The sequence below is a fragment of the Zingiber officinale genome, chromosome 11A, assembly GCF_018446385.1.
Source record: "Zingiber officinale cultivar Zhangliang chromosome 11A, Zo_v1.1, whole genome shotgun sequence".
Classification (NCBI taxonomy): domain Eukaryota; kingdom Viridiplantae; phylum Streptophyta; class Magnoliopsida; order Zingiberales; family Zingiberaceae; genus Zingiber; species Zingiber officinale.
Window position 1 is genome coordinate 9,224,114 of NC_056006.1, and position 14,882 is coordinate 9,238,995.

Genomic DNA, 14,882 nt, shown 5'->3' on the forward strand with positions numbered 1-14,882 from the left:
CGAAGTTGTAACACTCCTCTGACAACCAGCGATCAAGTTCTCCTTACTTTCTTTGTTTTCAGTAATCTTTTTTAGTTCACTTGTACTTTATTACTGTATTATTCGAACTATTATTGGATTGCCCAACAAAAGCACTCAATAAGTGCATGCATTGGAGTAGGAGTCGTCAAAGGCTTCGAACCAAGTAAAAAATTACTTGTGTTAGCACGTGCTTGTCTTTTTCTTTCTCACTTAGCTTCTTTCTCCTAAGCTTTTTATCCGCTACATACTCTCGATTTATGAAAAAGTGATGAACGTTATTCACCCCCTAGCGTCTTAACAATCCAACATATATATCTCCTATAGTAATTAATTTTGGTGAAGCCTAAAATGAAATTACATTAATATCCTTTTTTCATACTAAAAATAATTTTAAAGTTTATTAGTCTATTATTTTTTATATAAAAAATAAACACTGTCATACCTTTATCGGCTTTTTGCTAAGATCAAGTATAGTATCTGTTCTTAATTATCAATTTAATATCCAATATAAAAAATTAAATTATTTTTTTATGAAGGAGAATCTATTATAGTAGCTTGCTAGGGTTCTCGAGCATCGTTCACCCTTATATTGCACTACTGCATGGGTCTGGCGTGCCCTTACCATGTCCAATTTATAAATCTGGGGCATTAATTTGCAGATATTCATATATTATATTACACATATAATGCGTGTATGCGATGGTTAGTATATTATGTGTAAGAAACTAGAGCGCTAAACATGAAGAAAGTGCAACAGAAAAACTAGTTCCTTTCTAGAAGATCCATGCGAAGAAAATCATATACTAAGTTTCATGAAGGGAATTACCTTTGTTGCGTAAACATGAACTCTCGACAGCAAGAATCTCAGCACAATTAAGTGTTCGCGCCTCTTTCGGTATCCACATGAACAAGGCCTTCCGTCCGTCTCACGAACTCATGAAGTGGAGAAGAAAACCAACCAAAGGTTGTGATAGCAACCTCTTTGGAAGTTTCGGCCAAGGTGGAAGAAGAAGAAGAGCAAGAACACAAAATCTTATCATGAAAATGAATCAAAACCCCTTTTGTACTCATTTATGAAATGGCCTTAATGTCAATTGCCTTAATCGACATTAATATTTATTTTCATCCAATGCATGATCAATTCTAAATTGATCACCTTTTGCTCTTCATCTAATACATGATCAATTCTAAATTGAATGCTCCTCTTCCTTGATGAATTCAAATTTATCAAGTCACTCAATGAGTCTAACTCATTAATCATCATAAGTCTGAATTGACTTAATGAGTCCAATTCAAATTTGACTTAATCCAATAGTTTGATCTAATTGAGTCTAACTCAATGAGTCTAATTTGGATTAGACTTAATCCAATGATCCATCATATAAACCCATCTCTAAATTAAATTGTTCTTTGTGTGTGACCTAATAGGTTCTCATAATGTTGGCAATGTCTCTAAAACTATTTTAGATACATAAAAATGAGTGACATCTAGCAAAGAATCATTACTACCCAAGTGACGAGAATGTTGAGATCCGACTTAACCTTTCTATGTCTATTATCTTGTATGACTCAATCCTTCTATCCTTGATATCTAGATTAATCAATAAAGTATAAACCATGCCATCATCTTATCAATCTTTTTTGTGTTTCTTGATCTCTAAGTAGATACACTCAATCAAATAAGCTCAATATCATATATTAACTCATTTGAGCATCGTCATGCATTCTTGTGTCCTACTAATCAAGGGGCCCACAGATATCATTTCCGTAATATTGAAGGAATATATCTCATCTACATCACTCATATCCTTCCATATAACTTATTGCATACCCAGTGATCTACTTTATTGTTCACCTTGTTACAGATGACATTTGTTGATACCAAAGTACACAACTCCTTATGTAGGGAGCCGCAATGACTTCAAGTCTAAGAACTATTCATACTAATAATCACTATGAGAATGTTTATGACACTCATATAACAAGCTATGAAATATTCTCATGGCGGATTATTTAGTATATATTCTCTAATATATACTCATGTGTCAACCTGATATCTCATATTCATGACTTGTGAGATTAAGTCATCCATTAACGTACATGCTAGTCTCAATGCATTAATATTATCCTTGTATATTAATACTTGACTAGGAATAGTTAAGAGTAGCGTTCTATATATATCTATAATATCCTACTATCAATTCAACAATTGATATGTTGTAAACTAGAACCTACTACCCTAAGACATTATTATACTTATTCATTTGTCACTAAACTGAAGTAACTATAGTAACCAACTTTGTCTTTTTTTAATTAATAAAATATGATAAAAAAAATACCCTTGCTAATTATCTCATAATTGGTACTAAGGCTAATACTAACATTATGATGGTTGACTACAATTGATTTTTTGAAATTTAAAAATAAAAGTTTAAGTAGAATTTTCTTCCCGTCTCGAATTCGTATGTAAATTTAAATAGAAAAAACAACTTAGGATATGTCTCTACTTCATCTTAATATATTTTCCAACTATTCTTCTAAGAGAACATCAACATAGACTAACATTTAAATAATATATATTCCTTGCTAAAAATTAATACAATTACATAACGTGGAGTTTTGGCAAGTATATACCAAGGTTGAGGAGATTGGGTCAACTGATATAAACTCTTTAGCGAGGCCACTCAATTTCATTTCCTCGATATGCAACAATAAAAACTTAATTTAATGGATGGTTGATTTAAGAACACTAGGTTAATGGGTCATCTATTGCGAGTACTTCTCAATTTATCCTGGTAAAAAATTTTCATAAGACAAGATCGGAGTGACATATTGGAAACATAGTGCAATAATAAAACTCTATGTATGGTATTCTTCAAAAGCAAAATGAAATTCTCCCTACACTAATAGGAGACCTCAATAAATGTGACCAACTATATATATAGAGCAAGATAAAACATAACAATTGTGTCCTCCTCCATGCAATGATCACTATTTAAAGTCAATGCTCAAGATCAGCATGGGAACTTTTTTCCACCAAGATAAAACACAACAACATTACCATACAAAAGATATTCATCAATTTACAAGACTTTTTTCCTTAAAGAATTGTTGAATAAATATCCAAATCAAAGAAGTGATCTACCTTATAATAGTTAACCTGTTCGAAATGAATTTTTCCAACCTGCATTGCTAAATTTGTAAGTAAAGATATAATACGAAAGCATCAAATCTTAATTCAGGTATTACACTGTTGCTCGAGATGGAGAGAGAGAGAGCTACTATTTAGACAAAGAAAAAATTCTCAATGGAAACTATTCAGACAGATAAAATATATGCTTAAGTTGTTGTTGAGTTTAAGCCTGAAACAATGGACAAATAACCTTCAGGCCTAATCCATAGGCTCAATTACTTAACTTTAGTATAACTTAAAGCCAAAGCGGTCAGTACATCAGGGCAACGAACTTTAGAATCTATACTATTAGGCTTTCCCAACAACATTCCTGCAGACATTACTACATATATTCATAGCTTGGCAGAAAAATCAACATTTCAAACTTTTTTAGGCTTGTGTGAGTTACTCAAAATCCTAACATACAAGTCCACCAGAAGGTATGACCATATTCTATGAAGTCGAGTTTAACTATAAACTTAAGTGCCAAAAACTTTCCAAAACAAGTGACTAGACCATGAATTATATATGGTTGTCCATGCCAATCACATTACACTTTTAAAAGTGCAAATATTGATTACGAAAAGTATGTTCCGCAGAACTTTCGGAGAAAATTAATTATCCGCTTTACTTTAATGGACTATGGATTTCTACAAAAACTTTGGGCTCATGATTTGGACTCTGTAAAAGACTTTCTAAGAAATTAGGTGATATCTTGGCTCAGACCCTTGAAGAAGAAACTTTTGTCATTTGTATCTTTGACTCTAGAATGAATAGATTTAAAAATTGAGCCAGTTAGACACCTGATTAAAATAGATATTCATAGAATGAATGGACTCCAACTAGATATATCAGAATATCCTTCTGACCCATATCTAGAATGGACAACACTTGTTGAACCTGCTGATCAACTAAAGAACTGGTGAGCTTCTGTCCTAGGAAACAACTGGTTTTGAGATCAAGATCATAACTCCTTAGAATATCTTCTAGCTAGTGAATCATATACAGAGAAAATCTATCGTCCCACAGGTATGGGTATACAATTTTTTTTCTTTCAACTTTACTACTCAACATAACACTCTATACCAAAACTACATGAGATTTTTACGTACTTCGTGTCAAAGTTATATATAGATTTTTATGTGCTTCATATCAATATCTTGATAGCCTGGGCACCCATGAAAAGGGACTATGATACAAAGTATAGCAACGTGGTGGTAGACCAATTCCTGCCTACCCACCTTCCTTCCTTCCTTCCTTCCTTCTAGGGTTCCCTCTCAAAGCTCCTCCTCTCACTCCTCTTCCATTGTCTTTCCTTCCAAAGCTCTCCAATGGACTACGTGTTGAATTTTGTTTTAAATTCAAAGCATTTTTTGTAGTGTTTTTAGTCCCACATTGCTAAGTGGAGAAGTTTGGAAGGGCTTATATAGGAAGCCCTTCCATCCTTGCTTAGCAATGATAAGAGGACCTACACGCATGCGCGGGCCAAGCCCAAATCGAGTGGATTTGGGGGGTTCGAGCCGGAAATCCATAAACCGGGCGTCACGTGCGCGATTAACGCGCGCAGGGGGGGGTGCAAATCCCCAGCCCGTGGGCCTTGCGCTCACGGGCGGCCCGGTCTGTTCTGAACCAAAACCAAATCAGAGTTTGGTTCCGCGCGTGAGGAAGGGACGTGGACTTCGATTTTGTTCCGCGCGTGAGGAAGGGACGCGACACTGAGGCGCGTTTCCTCGCTAGCGAAGCAGTGCTTTGTATGCTTTGTACCTTCTCAGAGTGAATAAAAGGGGACTTGCAGCACCTCTATTCTTCACTCCAGCCTCGAGCTTTCTCCCTTCTCTGTGCGATTCTTTCTGCTTTCCTTTCTTCTCGTCTTTCTTGTCCTGAGGCTTGGTCTTCCGGCGATCTGAGGTTGGGACCGAGTGTGGCGTCCGTTTGGAGTGCGAGTGGTTGTCGGATCTTGGGGGAATTTTGCCGGAGAGCCTTTGCACCGTGAGGCGGCAATAAATTCTCTAAGGATAGTCGGCGTGCCGACGCTTCAACCGGATAACTATATTCTAAACCCTACTCCTTTATTTATCTGTCTATTGCATGCTATTTTTTGTACGAATATAATACTGCTTATATTGCTTTATTATTTTACAACATTCTTAGAAAATTTATTGCCTATATCAATAGACATGATGAATGATAGGGTAATAGGATATGATGAGGCTAGTGCTAGACCCGAGAAATTTTACGGGCAAAACTTCAGACGTTGGCAACAACGGATGAAATTTTGGCTTACTACGCTAGGGTTATTCCCCGTTATAGAAACAGACCCTCCTTCACCTAATGAAGAAGAACCTGCTCGTAGTGCTGCCTTAGAGAGGTTTAAGCAAAGGGATTATCTCTGCCATGGGAGAATTCTGTCTGCCCTCTCAGACGCACTATTTGATGTGTACTGCTCAACATCTTTAGCTAAAGAGCTGTGAAAATCTTTGGATAAAAAATATAACTCCGAACATTCTGGTTTAGAAAAGTATACTGTGGCAAAATTCCTGAACTTCAAAATGGTTGAAGGAAAATCTGTGGTTGAGCAGACACATGAATTCCAAGTTCAAATTCATGGTCTTGCTGAAGGAGATATGCCATTACCTGAAAAATTTCAGGTTTTGTCTATCATCGAAAAATTGCCTCCGAGTTGGGAAGATTTTGGCATGACTCTTAAACATCGGAGAGGTAAAATCTCTCTAGAAGATTTGATGATTGCCTTAAATATCGAAGAAGAATATCAGAAGCAACATAAAAATGATGATACAAGAATGCCTATGGATTTTATTCCAAAGGAGAATGTAATAGTCTCATCTAACAAAAATAAATTCAAAAATCAGAAAATGAAGAACAAGATGAAACCCAACCCAAAGGTTCAAAAGAAAACTGGAACCAAACCTAAGCCTTGCTGGGCATGTGGACAGGTTGGACATTATGCCAAATTCTGCCCTAAGCGAAAGGACAAGAACCAAAGCAATACGTCCAACACCAAGGCACAAGTAAATGTCGTGACTGCTAGTGACGACACCAGCGATAGGTTTGTTACCTTCAAACCCGAACTAAACTTGATATATCAACCCAATGAATGGTTAGTTGATACAGGTGCTAATGTACACTGTTGTGCTGATCACTCTGCCTTCCTTACTTATCAGGTAATTGAAGGCACTTCCGTGATCATGGGGAACCATTCTGCAGCCAGGGTGTTTGGGATAGGACAAGTTGACCTGAGGTTCACCTCTGGAAAAGTCCTGTCACTGCATGAGGTGCATCATGTTCCAGCGGTCCGTCAGAATTTGATTAGCGGATCAAAGTTAGTCCGTGCTGGTTATGAGTTGAACTTTAAATGCAATAAAGTTGTAATATTACATTTAGGAACCTTTATTGGAAAAGGTTACCTTAATGAAGGTTTATTCAAACTCAATGTAGAAAATGCTACCTTAAATAAATCTACTAATATTGGTTGTTCATATAAACATTGAGTCTTATGATATATGGCATGACAGATTAGGACATGTCAATTTTAATACCGTGAAAAGGATGATGAACCTTGACATGTTTCCTAAATATGCTATAAATGATAGGAAAAAATGTAAAATTTGTGTGCAATATAAATAAACCCGAAAACCCTTCAAATCAATTGATAGAAATTCTGATATTTTAGAATTAATCCATACTGATTGTTGTGAGTTTAACGATGTAATAACGAGAGATCATAAAAGGTATTTCATCACCTTCATTGATGATCACTCTCGTTATTGTTATGTTTATTTGCTAAAAATCAAGGATGGAGCTTTAGATAAATTTATGGTTTTTAAATCTGAAGCTGAGAATCAAACCGATAAAACTATTAAGAGGTTAAGGTCTGATAGAGGTGGAGAATTTACCTCGAACCTGTTTCAAAAATTTTGTCAAGATACAGGTATAATTCATGAGGTAACTGCTCCATATAGTCCTCAATCCAACGGTATAGCAGAACGAAAAAATCGAACCCTTGAAGATATGATTAATTCCATGTTAGGCAGTTCTGGGTTACCCAACTTTATGTGGGGGGAGGCTCTATACACTGCATGTCATGTGCTAAATAGAGTCCCAATGAAGTCAAGGGATAAAACACCATATGAGCTTTGGAAAGGTCGAAGGACAAGTTTGAAATATCTTAAAGTGTGGGGGTGCCTTGCAAAGGTACTAGTACCTGAACACAGAAGGAAAAAACTTGGTCCAAAGATCGTAGATGGCATCTTCTTGGGTTATGCTCAAAATAGTGTTGCATATAGGTTCCTGGTTATTAAATTAGAAATTCCTGGAATAGATGCAAATACTATTGTAGAACTTCGCGATGCTACATTTTTTGAGGATATATTTCCTATGAAGACGAGAACACCTCAATCTAATATTCCTACTAGAAATGAGCCTTCTTCCGTAGAGGTCCCACTATCCGTAGTGGGTACACCTTCCTCAAGTCACTCTAGACTAGATGAATCTAGTGAGTATACAGAACCAAGAAGGAGCAATAGGCAATGTGTGTCTACGGATTTAGGCTAGGACTTTATCACATATAATATAGAAGGTGATCCTGTGACATATATGTTGGGTTCTTCGAGCCGTGAAAACCGCTTTTTCGCGTCGCGGAAACCCCGAAGGACCCAAAGCCGTAGATCCGTGCAAAGATTCGTATAAAAAATTCGAAAAACTATTTCTTGTACGAGTTCAAAAATTGATCTACTACTTAGATCTATGAGGAAAAAAGGTTTACCCTTGATGCGATGCCCTTCGCGTTCCCGCTCGTCCAAATGATGCCGGATCTCAAGACCGTCAAGCGCCGATCCTCTAGAAGTATCCACACGGACACACTAGATGGAGATGACCAAAAACCAAGGTGTGCTAGCACCTATGTGGTTCGGCCAAGGGAGGAGAGGGAGAGGGAGAGCTTGAGAGGGAGAAGGAGGAAGATGCACACAAGTGAATGAAAAATGAATTTCTTCACCCAAAAACCAAGTGGCCGGCCACTTTTCAAAATTCACATTAATTGCATTAATTGCAATTAATATGAAACCATAAAATCACATTAATTGCATTAATTGCAATTAATATGAAACCATTAAGAGAGTGGCTTTGTAACTTCCATGAGGTGGCACCCATGATGATGTGGAACATCATTATTGGTCCACCTAATGTCAACTCACCAATGAGGTGGCAAAAGGTCAAGTCAAAATTGACCTTTGGTCTTCCTTCTCAAGTCAAGTCAAACTTGACTCAATCTCTACCATGGTGGATCTAATCCAACCATTTGATTCGAGCCAACTTAATATAATGAATCTAATTCATTAAATTAAATTGATTCAATGAGTCAAAATCTAAATTAGACTCATTTAACACATGAATCAACTTGAGTCGAACTCAAGTTAGCCCAATTAGGATTACTCTTAATCCAATTTGATTCATCAAATGAATCTAATCCTCTTGGTTCATCATATGAACCTAATCTCCACCTAATTGTCCTAAGTGTGTGACCCTATAGGTTCTTGTAACGTTGGCAATGCCCTAAACCCATTTAGGAGCATAAGTAATGAGCGGTATCTAGCAACACATCATTACTACCCAAGTTACAAGAATGTCGAGATCCGACATCACCTTGTGACTACCAATTGTGACTACTCACAAAATAATGACAAGTGTCCTTCTATCCTAGACATCTAGATTGATCAATGTGAGGCATAGACCGTGTCATCCTCTAATCAATCTAAATCTTGAACTCCAAGTAGACTCACTCGATCAAATGAGCTCAACATCTAATGTTGACTCATTTGGGCATGGCCATGCACTTAGTGGTCTCACTCTATCAAGAATACCGATGTCGCTCCCGTCATATGGGAGGATAGATTCCATCTACATCACTCCCATCCCTCTACATAATTCGTTATATACCCAGTAATCACCTTTATAGTCCACCCAATTACGGGTGACGTTTGACGAAACTAAAGTACATAACTCCTTATGTAGGGATCCATGGTGACTTCAGGTCTAAGGACTAATAGTCATACTAATAGCCACATGAGAAAGTATATGACACTCATATAACGATCCATGATACTTTCTCATGGCGGGTCATTCAATATACATTCTCTAATGCATACCCATGTGTCGACTGATATCTCTATATCCATGACTTGTGAGATCAAGTCATCGAGCTGACCTACATGCTAGTCTTATTGTATTAACATTGTCCCTGAATGCTAATACTCGACTAGGAATGATTTAGAGTAGTGTTCCCTATATCATCTCACTATCGATTCAACTAATCGATTGATATAGGTATGAACCTTCTACTCAAGGACGCTATTATACTTAGTCTATTTGGCACTAATATAAATAAGTATAATAACCAAACAAAAGCCTTTATTAATATACAAGAATATGATATACATGAGTCCATACAATCATCAAATGATTGGCTCTAGGGCTCTAACTAACAATCTCCCACTAGCACTAGTGCCAATCAGTATAGGCTCTAAGGCCTAAAGACCTAGTGTGACCATCATGCTTCCTCTGTGCCAAAGCCTTGGTCAAGAGATCTGCGATGTTAGCTTCTATAGATACTCTGCAAATCTTCACATCTCCTCTATCGATAATCTCTCGAATGAGATGGAAACGTTGTAGAACTGCTGTGAACTCTGCCAGCTCATAGCACTACCATTCAAGCAAAACACGAACCTCGACTGCGATTTTTAATCATCCTGGTCGGTCTGGAAGCTAGCATCACTGTAACCCTTTACAGTTAGCTCATCATTGCCTCCATATATCAAGAAATATTCTTTAGTCCTTCTTAAGTACTTAAGAATATTCTTGACCGCTATCCAGTGACTTTCACCTGGATCTGACTGGTATCTGCTCGTCATGCTCAAAGCATACGAGACATCAGGTCGAGTACACAGCATGGCGTACATGATCGATCCTATGGCTGAGGCATAAGGGATCTGATCCATGCAGTCTCTCTCCTCTCTAGAAGAGGGACCTTGAGTCTTCGAAAGACTCACGCCATGTGACATCGGCAGAAATCCCTTCTTGGAGTTCTGCATGGCAAACCGAAGGAGTACCTTGTCAATATATGTACTCTGACTTAGGCCAAGCAATCTCTTAGATCTATCTCTATAGATCTGTATCCCTAGAATGCGGGATGCCTCACCTAAGTCCTTCATTGAGAAGCAACTCCCTAGCCAGGTCTTGACAGACTGAAGCATAGGGATGTCCTTCCCAATGAGTAGTATGTCATCCACATATAATATGAGGAAGACAACTATGTCCCCTACAACCTTCTTGTAGACACAAGGCTCATCTTCGTTCTTGATCAAACCAAACTGTTTGATCGCATCATCAAATCGAAGATTCCAACTCCGAGAAGCTTGCTTTAGTCCATAAATGGACCTATGCAGCTTGCATACTCTGCTAGTATGCTGTGGATCTACAAAACCCTCAGGTTGTGTCATGTACACATCCTCGAGTAGGTTTCCATTCAGAAACGCGGTTTTGACATCCATCTGCCATATCTCATAGTCATGGTAGGCTGCAATAGCAAGCATGATCCGAATGGACTTAAACATCGCCACTGGAGAAAAAGTTTCATCATAGTCAATACCATGAATCTGCTTGAAACCTTTAGCTACCAAGCGACCCTTATAGATAAGTCCATCCATGTCAGTCTTTCTCTTAAAGACCCACTTGCACCCAATGGGTTTTACCCCTTCAGGTGGATCAACCAAAGTCCATACTTGGTTGGTGTACATGGATTCTATTTCGGATCTCATGGCTTCTAGCCATTTCTCTAATCTGGTCTCATCACAGCTTCTTGATAGGTGGTAGGCTCATCCTCTATGAGCACAATGTTATCATGGTCGGACAAGAGAAATGAGTATCTCTCAGGCTGACGACGTACCCTATCAGACCTGCGAAGAGGTATGTCTACATGAACCGGTTGTTGTTCCTCAACTCCTTGTGGAACAACATCATCCACAACACTTTGTGGTTCTAGTTCAATTTCCATCGTGGCATTAGTGCTATTGTTCGCATCTTGAACTTCTTCAAGATCGAACGCGCTCCCACTAGTCTTTCTAGAAACAAAGTCCCTTTCTAGAAAGACCCCAGTCTTTGCCACAACTACCTTGTGCTGACTGGGAATGTAGAAGTAATATCCCTTAGTTTCCTTGGGATATCCGATGAAATAGCACTTGTCAGATTTGGGTCCTAATTTGTCTGAGACTTGACGTCGTACGTAAGCCTCACAACCCCAAATCCTCATAAAAGACACCTGGGCATCTCTCCCAGTCCATATCCTATATGGTGTCTTTATCACGGCCTTGGATGGAACTCGGTTGAGAATGAAAGCTGCCGTGTCTAGAGCATAACCCCAGAGGTATGTCGGAAGATCTGTGTGACTCATCATAGACCGTACCATATCTAATAAGGTACGATTCCTCCTTTCAGATACACCATTCCACTGTGGTGTTCCAGGAGGAGTGAGTTGAGATAAAATCTCACACTCAGCTAAGTAGTCACGAAACTCATGGCTTAAGTATTCACCACCTCGATCGGATTGAAGTATCTTAATACTCTTGCCAAGCTGGTTCTGTACTTCATTCTTGAATTCTTTGAACTTTTCAAAGGATTCGGATTTATGTGTCATCAAGTACACATAACCGTATCTACTGAAGTCATCAGTAAATGTGATCAAGTAACTATAACCGCCTCTAGCAGCGACATTGAAAGGGCCACATACATCACTATGTATGAGTCCTAACAAATCAGTCGCTCTCTCGCTGTGCCCACTAAAGGGAGTCTTGGTCATCTTGCCTCGTAGGCATGACTCGCATATCTCATATGATTCAAAATCAAATGAGTCCAACAAACCATTCTTATGGAGTTGGGATAAGCGCTTGTCATTTATATGACGTAAGCGACAGTGCCAGAGGTAGGTTTGGTTCATGTCATTTGAATTGAACCTCTTGGTATTTATGTTATAGATAGGGCTCTCAAGGTCAAGAATATAGAGTCCGTTTATCAGAGGTGCACTACAATAGAACATATAGTTTAAAAAGACGGAACAACATTTGTTCTTTATTATAAACGAAAATCCTTTCTTGTCCAAACAAGAAACTGAAATTATGTTCTTAGTCAAGGCAGGAACATAACAACAATCATCTAATTCTATTACAAGCCCAGAAGGCAGAGATAGATAGTAAGTTCCTAAAGCAATAGCAGCAACCCGTGCTCCATTGCCTACTCGTAGGTCTACCTCACCTTTCGTCAATGCCCTGCTATTTCTCAGCGCTTGTACATTAGTACAAATGTGCAAAGCACCTCCGGTATCTAATACCCATGATGAAGAAATAGAGAGGTTGACTTCTATAACATGTATACCTGAAGTAGAAATCTTATTTCTCTTCTTCATAAGATCTTCCAAGTATTCTTTGGAGTTCCTCTTCAAGTGTCTCGCTTGTCCTTGATATAGGTGACAAAGATGTTCAACCATATCGTAAGCGCCCATCAACTCATGTTGCTTCTGAAGCTCAGAGTTCATGGTCGCGAGCATAAGACAGGACACATCTAATGCGTCATCTTGATGCTTCTTGTAAGCATCCCGGTCAGCTCGCGTGGCAGTGGCAGGAGGAGCCTCCGGAATGGGCTGCTCCAGAACGTACAGTTTACGTTCTTGGGTGAGAACTATTCTCAAGTTCCTGTACCAGTCCAGGAAATTTGCTCCGTTGAGCTTGTCCTTCTTAAGGACAGAACGCAAAGAGAAAAAGTTCGTATTCGACGTCATGGTTATCTACAATAGAAAATTTGCAGAAATAAATATCATATTCTTTTAAATCATCTAATTAGGCCTTTAATTAAATGATGCTCCCACTGAATTCTATAATTCTTGTGGGACAAGATCCACATCATACTAACCCTTGAGTTAGCTTTGGCTAATACGCCCAAGGCTTAGTATGATCGGTAGGTAACGATTACCAATTACATCTCTATGCAACTCTTGTTTATAGAATCAATACCCGCATTTATATTAAAACTCGAGTTAGCTTTGGCTAATACGCCCGAGAGTTAATATAGATGTGATTTTGACCTATTCTTTTCCAACCGTTGGAATAATGCCTATAGTTGACTCGATCCAACCGAGTAACTAGGAATACTCAATCTAATTGAGTTTGTATTCATCCATGCGTTGATAGGCGGGACCAAGATTGTCCCTCCGTACCCTACCAAGATAATATGTATTGCTCTGCTTTGGCAGATTCAACAATACATGTGATCGAGGTAGTGATAGGTATCACGGCACGGTTAGGCATTTTGAGTTGGTTCGATCTAGATCTAATCTAATCGAGAAGGATGCATCTTGTGCATGACTTAGATCTAATCTAATCGCATGGGTGCATCATGTGCACGACTTAGATCTAATCTAATCGTAAGGCACTAATTAATTAATTACTTATTAAACATGCATCATATACATAAGCAATTAACTAATTAATATATTTGTGATTTAGTCATGGCCCTACTACGATCTTCTCAAGCCAATGAGAAGATCGAATGGTCAACCTAGGGTCAACAGCTTCTCCAAGCTCCTCCCTTTGACCACCTTGTGTTGCTCGTGCCCGCCTCGGAACTCCGTCTCGTGTGGACCCTCCACCGCTCCAATTTGTACATTACAATTTGAAACTCGAGTTACATTCGAGTCTAAATCTAATTTACAACAAGAAAATAAGAGAAGGCATGACGCGCAGGTCGCGAATATAATACAACACTCGCAAACACATAACGGCACGCAGGCCGTATTATGAATTACAACACAACCAATCATATTGGGTTTTGGGCCATGACTATCACAAAATTAATATATAATTCAAAAATTATATATTTTCATAATTTTCTATAATTTTAAAATTAATTTTTACAATTTTTACGAGTAAAATTTCCCGGCGGTCCTGTTTAGCGGTTTTGGGCCCAATCGCGGAACGGATCCCCTTGCGGGGCCCAGGGGCAGCGCCCCTACCCGCGATCTAACCATCGCGAGGGTTCCTTTGCGATCCAACAGCGCCTAAACCCGCTGTCCCAAAATGATTTGGGCCGAGACATTACCGTTTCGGAAAAATCTTCCCGACGGGTTCGTTTTTAGCGATTTCAGGTGCGATCGCGGAGCAAATCCCCTTGCGGGGTTAGGGGCAGCGCCCCTACCCACGATCTAACCATCGTGAGTTGCTCCGTTGCGATCTAAAGGCACCCGAGTCCGCTGTCCCAAAAGATTTTGGGTCAAAACGAAGCCGTTTGGGAAAATTCTTCCCGATAGCCGAAGCCTACAAGTGCCGAGACACTTGTGCTTCGCCTATAAGGAAAAATTACCCATAAAAACATAAAAATTGAATTTTTACAGAAAATCACAGAAGTTTTTTTTGTTTTCCAAAAACCAAAAACTAACTCGTACAAGTCTTTGCACGTGGCTCTGATACCACTATTGGGTTTTTCGGGCCGCGAAAACCGCTTTTCGCGTCGCGGAAACCCCGAATCGCCCAAGCCACGGATCTCGTGCAAGGTAAAACCGAACGAAAATACGAGTACGAGTTTGAAAACTTTAATCTACAGTAGATCTAGTGACTACCAATTGTGACTA

The 14,882-nt window shown here is 38.8% G+C and overlaps 1 pseudogene; it reads left to right on the plus strand.

Moving 5' to 3' along the window:
* The first annotated feature begins 459 nt into the window (after window positions 1-459).
* Window positions 460-642, plus strand: LOC122033044 (annotated as a pseudogene).
* The last annotated feature ends 14,240 nt before the right edge of the window (window positions 643-14,882 follow it).